We start from the raw sequence: 18,316 nt of genomic DNA, 5'->3' as shown, positions 1-18,316 counted from the left end.
AATGTTGTATGTATGGATGTACCACACTTTCTGTATCTATTCACCCACTAAGTGACATTTTGGTTGTTTCCAGCTTTTGATTGGTACAAAGAAAGCTTCTGTGAACAGTCATGTGCAGGTTTACATGTGACCATAAGGTTTCATATCCCTGGAATAAATGTACAGAAGTGGGATTGCTGAGTCATATAGGAAGTGTATGTTTAACTTTATAAGAAACTGCCAAAATGGTTTCCAAAATGGCCATCCATTTTACATTCCCACCGGCAGTGTAGGAGTGCTCTCACAATATTTTATTGATTTATTATTTGTTATTTTTATTTAAGCCATTCTAGTGAGTGTACTGATGTTTCATTGTGGCTTTGCCTTGTGTTCTCCTAATGACTAATGGCAGTGAGCATTTTGCTCATGTGCTTATTTGCCATCTGTTTTTCCTCTTTGGTCAACTGTCAGTTTTAGTCCCTTACCCAGTTGAATTGTTTGCTTTCTTACTGCTCAATTTAGAGAATTCTTTATATATTCTACATATAAGTCTTTTGTCAGATCAGTGATTTACAAATATTTTCTCTTAGTCTGGGGCTTGTCTTTTTATTCTCTTATTAGTATCTTTCACAGAGAAAACATTTTTAATTTTGAAGAAGTCTACTTTACCAATTTAAAAAAAATTTTTTTAACATTTATTCATTTTTGAGAGACAGAGGGAGACAGAGCATGAGTGGGGAAGGGGAAGAGAGAGAGGGAGACAGAATTTGAGGCAGGCTCCAGGCTCTGAGCTGTCTGCACAGAGCCTGACGCAGGGCTCAAAGTTACAAACTGTGAGATCATGACCTGAGCTGAAGTCAGATGCTCAATCACTGAGCCACCCAGGTGCCCCTCTACTTTACCAACTTTTAATGGTTATGTTTCTGATGTCATGTGTAAAAATCTTAAGGAAAAACGATTTTCTACTGTGTTTTCTTCTAAATGTTGTATAGTTTTATGCTTTACCTTTAGATTTATGATTCATATTGAGTTAATTTTTGAATAAAGTGGGGCCTTGTGGGGAGGAAAAGGGGCACCTCCTTATTCAGATACGGCAAGATAGGCAATAGGGATCTGCCTCACAGTGTCTGCATACCTGCTGGGGAGGAGTCATGCCCAGTGCTTTTCTAGCACCTAGATTATGAGGCAAAAAACAAACAAAACAAAAACAACAACAACCAGAGGATTTACTACTAGGCCATCCATTGATTCCTGAGGTCCCTAGTCCTTCTCTTCCTCTCAGTCTTCTGATAATTATGTTTTTTGTCCTGGGTTTTCAATTATAATTAGTGGGAGGAATATGGTGGAATGCATGTACTTCATCTGGTATAGACCTGGAAACCCACATATAAATCATATGAAATTTATTTTTGTGTATGGTAAGAGGTAGAAATCCAACCTCATGTTTTCAACATACATTATCAGTTGTTCATTACCATTTTGCAAATAGTACACTCCCTCCTTTTCAATGATCTATAAAGACAACTCTGATATCTGGCAAGGTCAGGCCCCTCACCTTGTTCTCCTTCTTCAGAAATGCTTCTGATTTTCTTGGCCATTTGTTCTCTCATATAAAGTTTTGAATCCACTTGTCAAGTACCATGAAAAAATGTGTTGTGATTTTTGTTAGAAATGCATTGAATCTGCAGATTAATATGGAACTGAAAGCCATCTTTACATGGTTGAGACTTCTAAACCGTGAACATGGTATATTTCTTAATTTACTTACACCTTCTTTAAATACTCTTGTATAGCTCTTGTTAAATTTATCCCTACTTACTTTACTTTTTTTAAGTTTATTTATTTTGAGATAGAGGAGAGAGAGAGAGAGGGAGAGAGAGCACATGTGCAAGCCGGGGAGGGGCAGAGGGAGAGGGAGACAGAGAATCCCAAGCAGGATCCACGCTGTCAGCACAGAACCCGACATGGGGCTCAATCTCATGAACTATGAGATCATGACCTGAGCCGAAATCAAGAGTCAGAGGCTTATCTGACTGAGCCACCGAGGCACCCTGCTACTTACTTTATATTTTTGATACTAGGAAACTCTGAACAGCTCACTGGAAAATTATTGGCACCAATGAATGAGTTCAATAAAGTGAGTGAGCACAGTGACCGGGCATATGCAAAAAGCCAAAGCTGGCAATATTTAGTTGAACACATAACAGAAAAATGCTCCCATTCACAATTGCAATATAAAATATATGAAATATCCAGCAATGAACCTAATCTGAGAGATATAGTTGGCAGTAAACACTTCCAATAAACATTATAGACCATGGAATAATACCCTTAACATAAAATATTATCACAAGGCAACAAGAAAAATACTGAATTCCCAGGAGGAAAGTGGTTAGAAGACGTGAATGGAATAATCACACAAGAAGTAATGCAAATGCATAGTAAATATTTTTAAAAGTTCACATCACTAGTAAACAGATGAAAACAATGAGATATGTTTCACCCATAAGTCTGGGCAGTATTTCAAAGATTGTCTCTTTGCAATATGACAAGTGAAGGGAAACATCTGCCTCCTATAGCACTGGTGGGAGTATAAATACACATTTTTGTACATCAACTCTTCTACTTCTAGACATTTGTTCTAAAGAAGTCATCAGACTAGCATGCTTCACTTTCCTCTCCTGCAAAATGGGGATGACAGTGCTTTCCTCACAGAACTGTAATGAACATTAATGAGAAAATCCCCGTAGGGTTGCTAAGCTGTACGGATTCTTTGGCAAAACAGGGAAAAGTTGCCCCACTCTGCAGATTAACTGTCCTTTTCCCCTGGCAGATGTCCAGGACTTGGCAAGTGGACAGACAGCACCTTTGTGCAAAAGAAAAAGGTTCCCCTTCCTTCGGGTGGGTGCAATCACATGCCAGGGTACTTTGCCTTCAGAGTGGAAAGTAAGCTTTTATTTAAGCACCTACTTTGCTCCCTGGCTGGCACCTATGTTCAGTACATGAAATGGTGACCTTGGATCCATGTAGCTTTTAGCAAAATGCCTAGCATTAAATGATAATTAAATATCTTCTATCACTATGTTCAAAGACATTCAATAGAGTGATATTATAGTGGTGGAAAATTGTAAACAACCCAAATGTCCCATAATGGAATAGTTACATTAATTTGGTAACTTCATATAATGGAGTCGTTTTAATCCATGTTTTTGAAGACTAATGAATAATTTTGGAAAATTGTAGATAAATATTAAGTCTTAAAAAATCAAGATCCAAACTGGATAGTGAGTGTGATCCCAACTTTATAAAAATTCCAGTATATTTACATAAATATATACCAAAAGTTTACAATGATTTATACTGGTTGGGAGGCTTAGGGATAATTTTTACTTCATATTTTACCCTTTCTCATGATTTTACAACTTGTCTGGAATGTATACATTACTCCTACAAGCAGAAAAAATCATTTAAGAGGCCTCTTCCCTGACCATTTTTCTTGGTCCTGTGGCTCTGGTGCTACACATGCTGCCTGGGATCAGGGTAGGAGCTGGTTCGTCATCAGGTTCTGAGCCCTTCTGAACCTCACCAAATTTAAGTGGGGTGCCTATGAACCAGCTGGGTCACTTTGCACATCCCCACATCAGAAATGCTGTGTTTTTCAAGGAGCCCTGAGGAAATCTTGGCTTGGACTACTGACAACCAGGGAAGGGAAGACTGGGTGGAACATCATCATCTGTCAGGAGGTGGCCAGGGGCAGGTTGCTCTGCAGCAGGGCCACAACAAGGAGGAAAAATGAAACCGTGATCCAACTCTCTTCTTTATTAAGGAACCAGGTATCTTTGTCTTACTCTTGGCCCACTTTGCAAAGATGTGTTGAGAAAAAAGTAGATAAGACCCATTCATTCAACAATCCATCCCCAAGTGTCTATAAACAAAAGCGGAATACCTGGCCTAGGAGATGAAGGGAGACAGGTCTTCAGAAGAACAGATGACTGGACTGGGGCAGCTGCCCAGTCTTGTTAGACCAATTCAGGGAGAAATTTCCCAATAATCAGTGGGTGGGTGGGAGTAATGGCCCATTCAATGAGCAGACTGAAAACAGTTAAGGATGAGATTGTGACACTTGAAACAACATGGATGGACCTAGAGGGCATTATGTTAAGTGAAATAACTCAGACTGAGAAAGACAAATACCATATGATTTCACTTATGTGTGGAATTAAAAAAAAACCATAAATGAATAAACCAGCAGCAGAATCAAACCTATAAATACAGAGCACAAACTGCTGGTTGCCAGAGGGGTTGGGGTGGGCAAAATGGGAGAAGGGAAGAGGGAGATACAAGCCTCCAGTTATGGAATGAGTAAGTCACATGAATAAAAAGCATACCCTAAAGAATATAGTCAATGCTATCATAATAGTGATGTATATGGACAGATGGTAGCTACTATGCTTGTCATGAGCACAACAAAATGTATAAACTTGTTGAATTGCTATACTGCACACCTGAAACTAACATGGTGTGTCAATATACTAAAAAAAAAAAAAAGGAGAGAGAGAAGAAAACAGAAACATTTAGCTTCTCTATGGATTCATCACAACAAAAAAGGTCTACCCAATTGGTAATAGAACAAGTTTTGGAGAGGACATTCTGGAATCAGACCAGCTAGTTTCAAATTGCCTCAGACTTGCTAGCTGTGTGACCTTGGGAAGAATATTTAACTTTTCTGTGCCTTTGCATTCTCATTTGTGAAATGAATAGAGTAATAAAGCCCACCTTCCCCTAGAGTAGATATGAGAATGATATGCACTCCTGCTCATGGTAAAGCCTGTCCTGGGTAGCGGGACAATGGGTGGGGTCAGCTTGCACTGGGACAACGTATCCTCTTCCTCCCCACTACCCATGGACAGTTCCTGAGGCCTTGAACCCAATCCAGTGTGGGTTTCTCATCTCATATCTGAACTCTGGTGGCTCATAGGCAGACTCGTGGGTGTGGTAGAAAACCCAGTGGTCTCAAGATCCAAGCCCTGGGCTCCAGATCCAACTTTGCCACACACTTAATGTTGCTTTGGTAGTAAAAGCTGCAATTTGCTCATCTCCCAAATGAGGATAATCATCCTGCCCTTCATCCATCATAGGGCTTCTGTGAGGATCAGATGAGATAATGGAAGGGAAATAATTTTGTAAAGGAGGGGTTATTAGTCTGTGAAAGACCCAGTGAATATTTTAGCATAAAAACTGCCTCAATTTTGCACTCAAAGGGTGTTCATTTCTGTATCATCTCTCCTAGAGTGCTTATCTGGTCTGAAGCACTATGATACCTAGTCACATGAATTTGCAATTATCTCCAATTGGTTCTCTTTATTTTTTAATTGAAAAAGGTGGGTTGGGTTTTTTTTTGTCCAGAACCAGAGCTTTCTTAAATTTAGCCTTTATTTCTAGCCTAAATCTCTCTGTCCATGAAATTACTCAGGGTAGTAATTACTACATTTTCTTCCTTACCTTCTCTTCCACCAGGAACCCATCTGGTAAAACAAGTGGACGGTCTAATCCACATATGCAATGGGGACACTAATCCTTGGCATGTGGGCCCACAGGTAAAGCTGATGCGCTTTGCACAGGGCTGCACTGCTCTCTGCCTAGGCTGCTATAGGGATGAACTAAAGCGCTGAGTGGGATGTCAGGAAAACAGAAGTTGGCAGAAGCAGGCAATGCACCTACTCAACCAGACTGCGGTGCTCTATGCACTTCTTCTAATTTGACTGAGTTGTCCTTGGGCCAGTATTTTTGTTTTGTCCTTTACATTCTACAGTTTAACTTACATCTCCTTATAAAAAATTACTACAGGCAGCTTGCTTTGAAGATATTTTTCCTTAGTGAAATTCTGGGGCCAACAGTGTACGCTCTCTTTCTGGCTTTCCTTTTCCCAAGGGAGAACTTACTTTTATGGGGAATTATGTCTGGCATCTTTCCCGTGTAAGTAAAGTGGTTTTATAAAACAGGAAGGTGGCCCACTCCCAGGGGTCGCCTGAGTGATGTATGACATGGCACAGATTGAGTGGGCATTTCCAACAATCTGCACAGCCCTGGCCTATGTGGGTACCTCTCCACAACAGAGGCAATGGCACATGATAGACATGAACTGCTTCTGGATTATTCATTTTCTGGGTGGGGTTGTTATGGCACAGAGCCTGTCCCCAAACCACCACTTTTGGCTGCTAGGAGTCATCTGCAATTTTTTAACAACCTGCCTATTATTTTAAATGAAATGATTGTGTGGGATTCTAACTTGGCAGAAAGCAACCAAATATAATGCTGCTCATTTTTTGTGGAACTTGGTGTCTCAAACCTCAGGCATATTGAGTGGTGGCACCTGTTTGATGTAGCAACTTAGATATTTTGTTTAACAAACACTTAGAGCACTTACTGTGAGTGGGGACTGTTCTGGGTGTTTTATAGCCATGAGACTCCTATTGAATCTGTGTCCTTAATTGATAAGACGTGAGTGCCTGCCCTGTCTACTGGGGAGCCTGGCTACACTTGATTGGGCAATAATGACAACTTCATGAGAAAGCCTAAGGGTCAGAGTAGGTAAGTCCCCAGTGATAGAACTTCTCACTGCAGACTCAATGGGGCATGCTGCTGACCTGGAAGGTGCCAAGAGATCAGGCCCAAGAGCTGCCACCAGGAAGCCTCATCTTGACATCCACCAAGATTTGCAGATGATAGACACATCTATGTCCCACAGACCCTGCCTATGGGAGGTATCCAGTAAATAGTTGTGGCATGTATGGGGGCCTTAGCCATCTTCCTAGATATGGTTGAATTATAAAAAAAACAAAAACAAAAACAGAAATTCCTAGCTGGAAGAGCCTGTGGAGATAATTTAATCCACTCCTGTTGTTTACAAATGGGAAGACTGAGGCCTGACAGAGAAAGACACCTGCCCATGGGCTGTCGTTACTCATGTTCAATCCAGCACACATTGTGGGAGCATGTAGTCTCAGTCCTCTGGGCAGAGACAGAGGACAACAAAGGACAGCAATGGTGAGTGAGAAAAAAGGAGGGTTCAAGACCTAGCCCTGGTGTTGTAATAATAGTGAACATGCCATTTGTCTTCCAAACTCACATACTTTTTAGTACAGAAGGGAGAGTTGTTAATAATGACTAGGGCACAGCATAAATGGGCCTGTCCCTAGAAACCAGGATATATGTTCACCCTAATTAAAATTAATAAGATGATAGTAAAATGACCAACAACCACTGCAAAGATGTTCACTAAATTCCAACATTGGCTGAGCCGTTTGCCTCCACTAGCTCATTAAATCTTCACCACAGATCTGCCAGGCAGGTCTACTTGGCACACTGAGGAAACTACAGGTCCAAGAGGTTGAGTCCTTTGCTTGAGGTCACATTGCGGGTTCAAGCTGAGCCTGGATTGGAGTCCAGCTCTAGCCTGAGTCCAAAGCTCTTGCTGTTCACACTACCCTGGACTGCCTCATGTTTTGCTCATCCCTTTCATTCCTGAAACATTTCCACATGGCTGAGCATGGTGGAGAGGGGGGTCTGGAGATCTGATGGGTGGTAGAAATCCACTACCATGAGAGTCAGGTGTACAACTTCACCCAACTCCCTTTATCACCATGCCACTCACTCCCAACCCAGACCTCAATTTCCTTATCTAGGCCTCTCATTCAACACCTTCTATACGCTGGTCTGTGGGGATTGGTTCAGTTTTTTTCCTACTTGCTCCTTGCTCTTCAGCAAGAACTGGCCCCCATGATGTTCCCCAGGCACACTTTGTGCTCCCCTCATGCCATGCCTGGACTCACATGCTAGCATGCCCTCCTCCACCGGACCCAGTGCAGAGCTCCCTTGAATTGGCCTTGCCATGCCCACCCTTGCTCTCCCCTAGTATAGATAAGCTACCCCCGGGGAATTTGCCTCCTCTCGTGAAGTGCAGTTTTGTAAAATCCCAGAGGGACACTCACAGTGGTGGGGAGCTCTTCTTTCACTGAAGATCCTGAAACAAAGCTCTCCAGATGCAGTTATAACTCCTCCACATGGGGGTTTCCCTGCTCTGGAGCTTTTAGTGGTAGAACCAAGTCTAAACATTAAGTAGCACTGGAATGATAAAGCTGAAATGCCCAATGCTTCAATGTTATACTTGGAGCCAAAGTTGAAACACAAACCTTTTGGTAACAAAGTATGCCTAGCACAAAAGACAAATACTGGCTTAAAGATGATGCTCTGCATAATTTGGTTATTGTTGATAGCACTGCTATAAACACTGGGGTGCATATGTCCTTTGAATCAGAATTTTTGTATCCTTTGGATAAATTCACAGTAGTGCCACTGCTGGGTTGTAGGGTAGTTGTATTTTTAATTTTTTGAGGAACCTCCATATTGTTTTCCAGAGTGGCTAAGAAGATGTGGTAATCTTGCCATTTGCAACAACATGGATGGAACTGGAGTGTATTATGCTAAGTGAAATAAGGCAGAGAAAGACAGATATCACATGATTTCATTCATATGTTAAATTTAAGAAACACAACAGATGAACAGAGGGGAAGGGAATGAAAAGTAAGATAAAAACAGAGAGGGAGGTAAACCATAAGAGACTCTTAAATACAGAGAACAAACAGGGTTGCTGGAGGGGAGGTGTGTGAGGGGATGGGCTAAATGGGTGATGGGCATTAACGAGGGCACTTGTTGGGATGAGCACTGGGTGTTATATGTAAGAGATGAATCACTGGATTCTACTCCTGAATAAGATTATACTATATGTTCACTAACTTGAACTAAAAAAAAAAAAAAAAAAAAAAAGTGGTGAACTGCACAGCAGTGTGCTCCTGCCCACACTAAACCCAGTCAGAGAGAACAAAGAGAATAATGTATATACAAATACATAGGAAATAAGAAAGGAAACTCTCAGTGTGTCCCAAACTGAAAAACCATGGAAATACAGGTCACAGGCAGGAGCTACAGAGAGAGTCTTGAAGTTTCTGCCCCAGAAAGTTGGTGGAATTGTGTCTTTTTCTGCTTTTATGTTCGCTGTCCACATTTTACATGATTAGTATATGTATGTTTTATCATGTAAAAATAAGTTTTATTCTTGAAATAGTCTTGGTAGTGGAAAAACCAAAAGAAGGAAGGAAAGGAAAGATATTAGTGAATCAGGATCAGATTTTCTGAGTCTTTGGCTCATCTTTGTTACCCACTCCCTGCTAGCCTAGGTCTTGGCCCTTCCCTTCTCTGGGCTTCCCTTTCCTCTCTATAAAAGAAGGCAGGCAAACTGAGCCATCTTAAGACACACTTCCAGCGCTCATACCCAGAGGCAGGCCTTTGTGGCTGGTGGGAGAGTTCCAGGTGACTTTTGTCTTGCTTCTAGACCAGAGATTAAAAGGTGGTTTGTTTCCCTGCTCTAACTGCCGTTGTTATGCTGGGTTTTGTTTCTAGTTTCATTGTTGTTTTCTTCTTTTTTTTTTTAATATGAAATGTATTGTCAAATCGGTTTCCATACAACACCCAGTGCTCATCCCAACAGGTGTCCTCCTATCACCATCACTGTAGTCCCAGCGAGAAACTGTGTTCTAACACAGGCCTCCTCTCTAAGCCTGGGGCCCTGGACCGAACAAGGTCATCAGAAATTCCAGAATCCCTGGACCTCTTTTCTTTCATCATGGAATAAGTGGCTCTTTTCATCTGGACCTAATCAAGCCCTGAAAGGTCTCCAGAACCAAAGGTATCTCCCAAGTAGAAGAGACTCCAAATCCACATGAAAGTGAACAAATGAGATCTTCTCCCACCTTCCCTCCTTTCTCCCTCTTTTATTTCCTGGGGTTTTTTTTTCAAAAAAAACATTGTATTTCTATCACACAAGTAATACATACTTGTTGTAGAGCTATCAGAAAAAAGGTATTTCAGTATATCTGTCCATAGTAGCAAGATGCAGCTGTTGAAAGGCAGATATGTTTTTGTTTTGAGTATAGGTATATCTGTATCTATTGACATGGAACAATTTCCATGGCATGCTGTTTACTGAAAAAAGCAAATGATAGCACAGTGTATATAGTGTGATCCCATTTGTATTAAAATATACATGTATATGTTTATATGTGCATATAAATGTGTGGAAAAATCTATACCAACCAGTCCACAATGGTTTTCTCTGGGGAATGCAGTGGTAAAAGGGAAAGCCTTTATATAGTGCTGTCTGGTTTGAACTCTTTAAAAGCCTGTATTACTCTTGTAATTTTTTAAAAAACTAAGAAAGTAAAGAAAAATAAAGACAACAAAAGAGCTACTACAGATATTTCTATGTTGAAATAAAAAGAAAACATCACCTATTCTGGTGACCATTGAGTAACATATAGAATTGTTAAATCAATATGTTATATACCTGAAACTAACATAACATTGTATGCTAATTATACTTCAATAAAAATTATTAAATGGAAAAAAGAAAATATCAAAAAGCCAAAAGAAATAATAGTCATGTATAATCCTTATTCTTCCTTCCTTGCCTTGAGGCAATCACTGCTAATATTTTTTTGCATAGCCCAATCTATTTTTTAAATATGTGATGCATATATTATTTTTATTTGCATAAAATGGAATAAATTATGCATACTATTTCCATCTAACCTGCTTTTCTCACCTAATATTGTCGTATGAACATCTTTCCAGGTTGATGAAAATGCATCTCTATCATTTTAAGTGGTTGTATATGTATTTAGATAATTTTCTTTTTATGTTCCTATTTAAAAAAAAAGTCTACTGTCAACATCCCTGGGCAATTAAATCTTTGCCCATATCCAGTATTATTTCCTTAGGATAAATTCCTAAAAGTGAAAATGCTTGATATAAGGATGTGAAATGTTTGTTAAGGATTTTAACCTATGACACCAAACTGCTTTCCAGAAAGGCCTTGACATTGCTCCCTCTACAGCAGCATATGGGCCAGCCAGCCTGATCTGCACATCATTCATTCCTTTCACAAGTTAATCCCACTCTTTGAAATTTTTGTTCATTTCCTAGCAGAAAAATATGTAATATCTGTGTCTTTTTAATGATCATTCCCTTAATTAATACTAGGACCAGGCATTTCTTAATGGTTCTAGGTTCTCTGTTTGTCTTTTGATGTCTTTGTTCATGTAGTGTTCCAATTTTCCCACTAGGGTATTTGTCTTTTTCCTATTGATTTGTAAAATCTCTTTACATATTAAGGGTATTGATCATTGTTTTTCATATATGTCATTGTTCCAACTATACTTGTTTGGTTTTTAATTTTATCTATGATGTTTTTTAATGCACAGAAGTTCTTAATTTTGAATTAAATTTATCAGTATTTTCCTTTCTAGTTTCTGCTTGGTGTTACATTTAGAATATCTTCCCACTCCAAGTGTATGAAAATATTTGCCAGTACTTTCTTCTAGTGTGACATTAAACTCTTTGATCTATCTGAATGTTATGGAAATGCAGGGTGTGACATGGAGATTTAAATGTCCTTTTTTGAAATGGCTAGCTATCTATCCCAACATTGACACTGTTGGTCCTCCACTTCAGTTTGTGGGAATGCTATCTTTAGCTTATCTACTTAACAACGCTTACACATGGGTGTATTGCTCTCCTGTTTCTTCTATTTGGTCAAAACTAGAGGTTTAGAGGTAGCTCCTGGGTTTCTCCAGAGCTTTCCATGTCACAATAGCCATAAGTGTGTGCACCAGGAGTGGGGGGGGGGGGGCGGGCAGCTACAGGATACAGGCTCCAAGGAGACTGAATGTACATCCATACACTAAGAAATTACTTTCTCCAAATTATAGCTCAGCCCACACCCTTCCAAACCTCCAAAGTACATGTCTGGCAATCACCCAAAACACAAACTTAAACAAAAACTCTCTCTGATGGCTGGCGCTATTGGCCTCTGGGTGTCACTGCAGAGCCATTCTGTGCCTTCTGGAGGGCATAGGATGGAGGAAGCTACTCTTGCACTCTCAGGACACCCTAGTCACCATCAGGCTCCAAGAACCTGGATAGTGGGATGCAGGGAAAGGTTGCTGCTCTCCAAGGCCACCAACCTGCCTTCACCACTGTCCTTGGCATGGAACTACATGCTGCTTCTTCAAAAGGGCATGGCTGAGACTCCAGGGCAAAGCCATTATAGCCAAGGCTCTTTATAAATCACGCATTTTTGTGTTACTTTAGAAGGTCTTTCACAGCCAGGATGTCCTTTAAGTAAGGCAGCTCCAGGCACAATCCCCTCTGCTTTCTGAATATCTAAGAAACCAGTGGAAAACCCCTTTGTGGGAACTTGAACAAGTTCTTATCCATCCCTAGTGGACACTTTTATTCAATGTGGCTAGCAGTCTAAGGAGGAGAAGGCTAGAGACTGACCATTGTGCTGGATGAGAAGGGTTGACAGCAGACAAGAGAAAAGATTAGTGTTCACTTTGAAAGTGCTCTGAAAAGTTCCTGAGCTGCAGCAGGGAGCTCCATTGGGAGGCACAAGAGTGGATGACTTGTGAGCTGCTAGGAGGCTGGTATTTCAGATATACTTTGAAAGTAGTCCTAGGATTTATTGATGGATGGAATTTGTAGGGTGAGTAAAAGAGGACAGTCAAGGATAGGATGTGGGTTTTGTCTTAAATATGGCCAAGGAATGACTGGGGAGGAGTGGATTTGGAGATAGAAATGGGAAAATTTATGGTACTTCTTCTGTGCCCGGCATTGTTTATTTTGTGTACAGTAACAGATTTTATCCTCCTAAAAACTGCATAAGGTTGGTACCATTATTATCACACCCACTTTACAGATAGGAAATTAAGGCACAAACAATGCTTTGACAAGGTCATGTGGTAAGTTAGCAGAGATGAGACACAAACTCAAGTGATCTGCTCCACAGTCATTATTCTTACCTCCCATACTGCCTCTCCAGATTAATGTACTTGGGGATGAGAACTTAGGTTTGGGCCACGTTAAATCTGGGATGCCTCTTAGACATCCAAGTGGAAAGTTCCAGAACACAGATGGATAGTAGGTGTACCTGAGATGGTGGCTTTAACAGCTCCTGGAGCCATAAGTGGCCTCAATAAATGTCTGTGGTGATGATGATGATGATCATGATGATGATAATGTGTAAAGGGCACAGGACATACATAATAGAACTAAAGATAACAGCTATCATCATCACTGGGATATTCTACAGGTACCTCAAACACAACTTGTCCAAATGGAACACATTATTTTCCTCAAAAATAGGCTCCGTATCGTCTTCCTCCTTTAGTTGGTCAAACTGGAAATGTGGAATCCACCTCTATTCTTCCATCTCTCTCAACTGCCACATCCTATAATTGCCAAGTCCTGTCCACGTGTACTCTAAAATGAGTCCTGAATTCTTTTTCTCCTCTGTGTTCCCACTACCATTTCACCCAAAATACACTCATCTCTTCTTGCCCTGAGGATGGCCATAGCCTGCTGACTGGTCTGTTACCTTTCATCTTGGGTCCCACTAGTCCTTCTTCCACACATGGGCCCAAGGTCTATATCTAGAACAGAGTTTAAATCATGTCACTGCTCTTCTGAAAATGCTTCAACACCATCTCCAGTTGACACAACTCCTGGCTTCTAGTAGGTCACAGTCCAGTGGAGAGTCCACTTTCCACACATGCCGATGATGATTTCTGTGATCAAGGAAGCACAGGGAGTTGTGAGGACTGAAAGAAGGGTTACCTGCCTCAGCCATGTGTGAGATCAGAGAAGAACTGGGAAGGCCTTCTGGAATAGGAGACATATAAGGTGAGTCTTGAAGAATCAGTGACAGTCAGCAAAGAAAACGTAACAAAGGAATTCCAGCATGTGAAAATGCACAAGGGAAGGGGGAAACAAGGTAAGTTCAGGGGGCCTGGTGCCCAAAGGATCAGTGGTGTGAGGCTTGGGAGGCCTACAGGGCCAGGTTGTACCCATCCTATAGCCCTTGATGAGGAATTTGAATTTTATTCTCAGGGCCACAGAAAGCCCAACAGAAAAGTTTCAGACAGTGGGGAGACATGCTCATATTTGTACTTCTAAAAGTTTCATCCTAAAATACATAACCACTACGGAGAAGATTTTGGCAATATTTAGCAGAATTGCATATTCATTTATCCTTTGATCCAATAATCCTACATTTATGAATCTATCCCAAAGACAAACCAACAAAAATATTAAATTATATACATACAGGGTCTTTGTTGCAGCAGTATTTGTCATAGCAAATGTTTGGCAACAACCTAATATCTATCAGTAGGGGATTGGTTGAGTAAACTAAAGTCCCATCTAAATAAAGCTGCAATTAAAAAGAACTGAGGATACGCTGCTATAGACTATATATACCCAAGTAAAGAAAGCAATGTGCATAAGAATGTACATACAATACAATCTTTTGTGTAAAGAAAATTAGGATTTGGAGATATAGATGTATATATTAGTGAAAAAAAATAAGTCAAAAAGCAACAAAAGTGGTGGCCTATAGGGAGAGAATGGGGAGAGGAAACAGTGATGGAAGTTAAATCTCTCTTAACTCTAACTTGTTTTACAGTTTTGGATTCAGAAGCATTTAATATTTCATATAATTTAAAAGCAAAATTAAATCAGAGAAAAAATCAATCTCCAAAAGTTGAAAACAAATTCAAATAAATAAAGGTATCTGTATATCAAGTTGATGGCATAATCATACAAAGCAGAATAATTTGAAGATTTTGAAACACAGTATTTTCACTGAAAGTCCCTGGTGGAATATATACTGAAGACAAATAAAGAGAAAGAAGTACTAAATTGCATTCAGTCTTTTCTTAGTAGTTATGATGGCATTGCTATTTTAACACACACATATTAGAATAAAACAAATTGTATATATGTATGCGTACATACCATTTGGAAAAAGACAAATAATAATGTTAATGTTACTAAGAACCATGATTTTTAGCATAAAAGAGATATTATAAGATCAAAGAACTTAAGTAAAATGTACTATAATCTTTTTCATAAATTGAAATCATCAGTATGAACTCTTCAGTTTTGCTTTCTAAGAGGTACATATTTCCTAACCCTATCCACTGAAAAGGCTAGGTAACAGCACAAGCCAGTACTAAAGAATATTAATGTCCAGCTTGTAGTCTTTAAATACCATTTCCCACAGAAACAAGCCAGGGCTCCTTGGAAAAATGGTTGCTTGCAGATCTCCGACAAAATATACATGAGCTGAAAACCTCTGATGGTTTTAGCAAAGATTACTGAAGTCAAAAAAGACATAGGAAGATATTCACTTCTGATAATGCCAAAATAGCTTGTTGCAAACCAAACTTTCTGCTGAGAACTAGAAGAGGCCAAAATATGGGGGGGGGGGACAATTTTGAGACAATGGGGAACTACCAGTGCAGTGAGGACTGGGAAACCAAGATATCACAAAGAAGGGAGACAGGGAAGGTGAGCCTGACACTGGGCACCACTTTTCCCCTCAAGGCATTTGAGAGATAGGGGAGCTGAGCAAGATTTCCATAGTCTTTTTGGGTTGAAGCAACAAATATGGGCAGTCAGGGCCCACCAAAAAGAACAAGTCTGGTAAATAGGCTCTAAATTGATGTCCCCAAAAGGCTACCACTAGGACTGGGAGTGAACAACAAACATCAATCAGAAAGATTGAAGCCCAGCTTTGAATTGACTCAATCCCTTCTTAGACCTAGGTAATCTGCTCCTACTCACACTAACTTCAAGAAATCAAAGTAAATTCTTTCTTCAGGAAGATGACATCATCTAGCTCCTCAGATTTTCTCTTTATATATTTATATACAATGTCTAACATTCAATAAAAAAATATTAAGCATACAAGGAGATAAAATTGTATGACCAAAAACCAAAAGAAAAAATAAACAATAGATATTGATCACAGAAGGTACAGATTTCAGAGCTACCAGATGTTGACTTTAAAATAACTGCGATTGGGGCACCTTGGTGGCTCCGTCTGTTAAGCGTCCTACTTCACCTCAGGTCATGATCTCACAGTCTGTGAGTTCGAGCCCTGCGTCAGGTTCTTTGTTGACAGCTCAGAGCCTGGAGCCTGTTTCAGATTCTGTGTCTCCCTCTCTCTCTGACCCTCTCCCACTCATGCTCTGTCTCTCTTGCTTTCAAAAATAAATAAAACATACAAAATAAATAAAAATAAAATAAAATAACTGTAATCAATAGTTCCAAGAAATTACATGGCTGAATAGAGATTATCAGCAAAGAACTGAGATTCATATAGAAGAATTAAATGAAAATTCCAGTACTAAAAAGAGAGTAACTAAAAATTAACAGTTTAAGGGGTGCCTGGGTGGCTCAGTCAGTTGGGTGTGTCTGACTTCAGCTCAGGTCATGATCTCACAGTCCCTGAGTTTGAGCCCCGTGTCAGGCTCTGTGCTGACAGCTCAGAGCCTGGAGCCTGCTTCCCAGTCTGTGTCTCCCTCTCTCTCTGCTCCTCGCCTGCTCATGCTCTGTCTCTGTCTCAAAAATAAATAAAAACATTTAAAATTTTTTTTAAAAAATAAAAATTAACAGTTTAATATATGAGTTTAGCAGCATATTAGACATAGCTGAAGGAAGGTCAGTAAGCCGAAAGAGAAGTTAGAAGAAAAGTGTCCATACTGAAGCATGTACAAAAAAAAAAGGTGAAAAATACAAAAAAAGTGCGTATGAAATACATGGGGAATGATTAAAATGTTATATGTATTATTTTTCCAGAAAAACAGGAGAAAGACAATAGAACATAAAAACTAGATTACTAGAGAGGAAATACTAGAGAGGAAATAAAATAATAAAAATGATCTATCTTTCCCAGAGAAACAGAGGGGAGGAAAGAGAGAGGCAGGTGGGAGGAGAGGGAAAGAATGATAAAATAAATTAGGTAAAATGTTAAAGATTGGTGAATTTGGCTGAAGAGTATGCAGAAATTCTTTTTTTCCCTTTTTAAAAAAAAGTTTTATCTATTCAAGTAATCTCTATGCCCAATGTGGGGCTTGAACACACAACCCTGAGATCAAGAGTCACACGATCTACCAACTGAAGAGCCAGATACCCCAAGAAATTCTTATTTTTTAATTATTATTTTTAATTAGAGTATACTTGACCTACATTATTATATTAGTTTCAGGTATACAACATAATGATTCAAAATTTCTGTACATTACAAAATGGTCATCACAATAACTGTAGGTACCATCATCACCTTACAAAGTCACGACAATATTATTGACTATATTCCCTATGCCATACATTACATCCCCATGTCTTATTTATTTTATAACTGAAAGTTTGGACCTCTTAATCCCCATCACCCATTTCACCTGTCCTCCCATCCCCTTTCCCTCTGGCAACCACCAGTTTGTTCTCTATGAGTCTGTTTCTGTTTTATTTTGTTGGTTGGCTTTTTAGATTCCACAATATAAAAGAAATCCTACAATATTTGTCTTTCTCTATAAAATAATTCTTTGTATTATTCTTGTAATTTTTCTGTCAGTTTGAAATAATATCAAATGAAAATTTAAGGGAAAACGTTTTCTTCTATCAAGGATCAGTGTTTCCAAGACTTCAGAATTTCACAAGTGAGAAAATTTTCAAAAGCATATTGGTATGTACAGCAATGAAAATGAAGAAACTATAGCTACACAGAACACAGGTAAACTCGTAAAATATTTAACAAAAGAAGCCAGGCTGGAAAACTATTTACTAATGAGTGTATGTAAGGTTTCAACGTAGGCAAAACTGATCTATGATGTTAGAAGATAGGATAGTGGTTATTTTGGGGGACAAAAGGAGAAGTATACTTAGAAGGAGATCCTAGGGGTGCCTGGGTGGCTCAGTCAGTTAAGCGTCCAACTCTTGGTTTCAGCTCAGGTCATGATCTCACAGGTCATGGGTTTTGGTTCGAGCTGACAGCTGACAGTGCGGAGCTAGCTTTGCATTCTCTTTCTCTCCCTCTCTCTCTGCCTCTCCCCTACTCTCACTGTCTCTCAAAATAAAAAAATAAAACTTAAAAAAAAGAAGGGGATCATAAAACCAGCTTTTAGCGTGCAGTAATTTTCTTTGGTCCTGTATGATAGTTACAAGGGTATGGGATAATTTCTTGAGATTATGGGCAATGATCTTTTCTGTATGTATGCTATACTTCAATTAAAAACTTTTAAAAAAGACAACAAAGGGGAGCAAAAAACACAGAAAAAGTAGGACAAAAAATTAAATAGTAATATGCAAGATTTAAACCCAAATATATCAACAATATGGGCTATATATTAGAAGACGAAATTTTTCAGAAATGAGGGAA

The sequence above is a fragment of the Panthera tigris genome, chromosome X (genome assembly GCF_018350195.1).
Source record: "Panthera tigris isolate Pti1 chromosome X, P.tigris_Pti1_mat1.1, whole genome shotgun sequence".
Lineage (NCBI taxonomy): Eukaryota > Metazoa > Chordata > Mammalia > Carnivora > Felidae > Panthera > Panthera tigris.
This window is presented reverse-complemented; position numbering follows the sequence as displayed.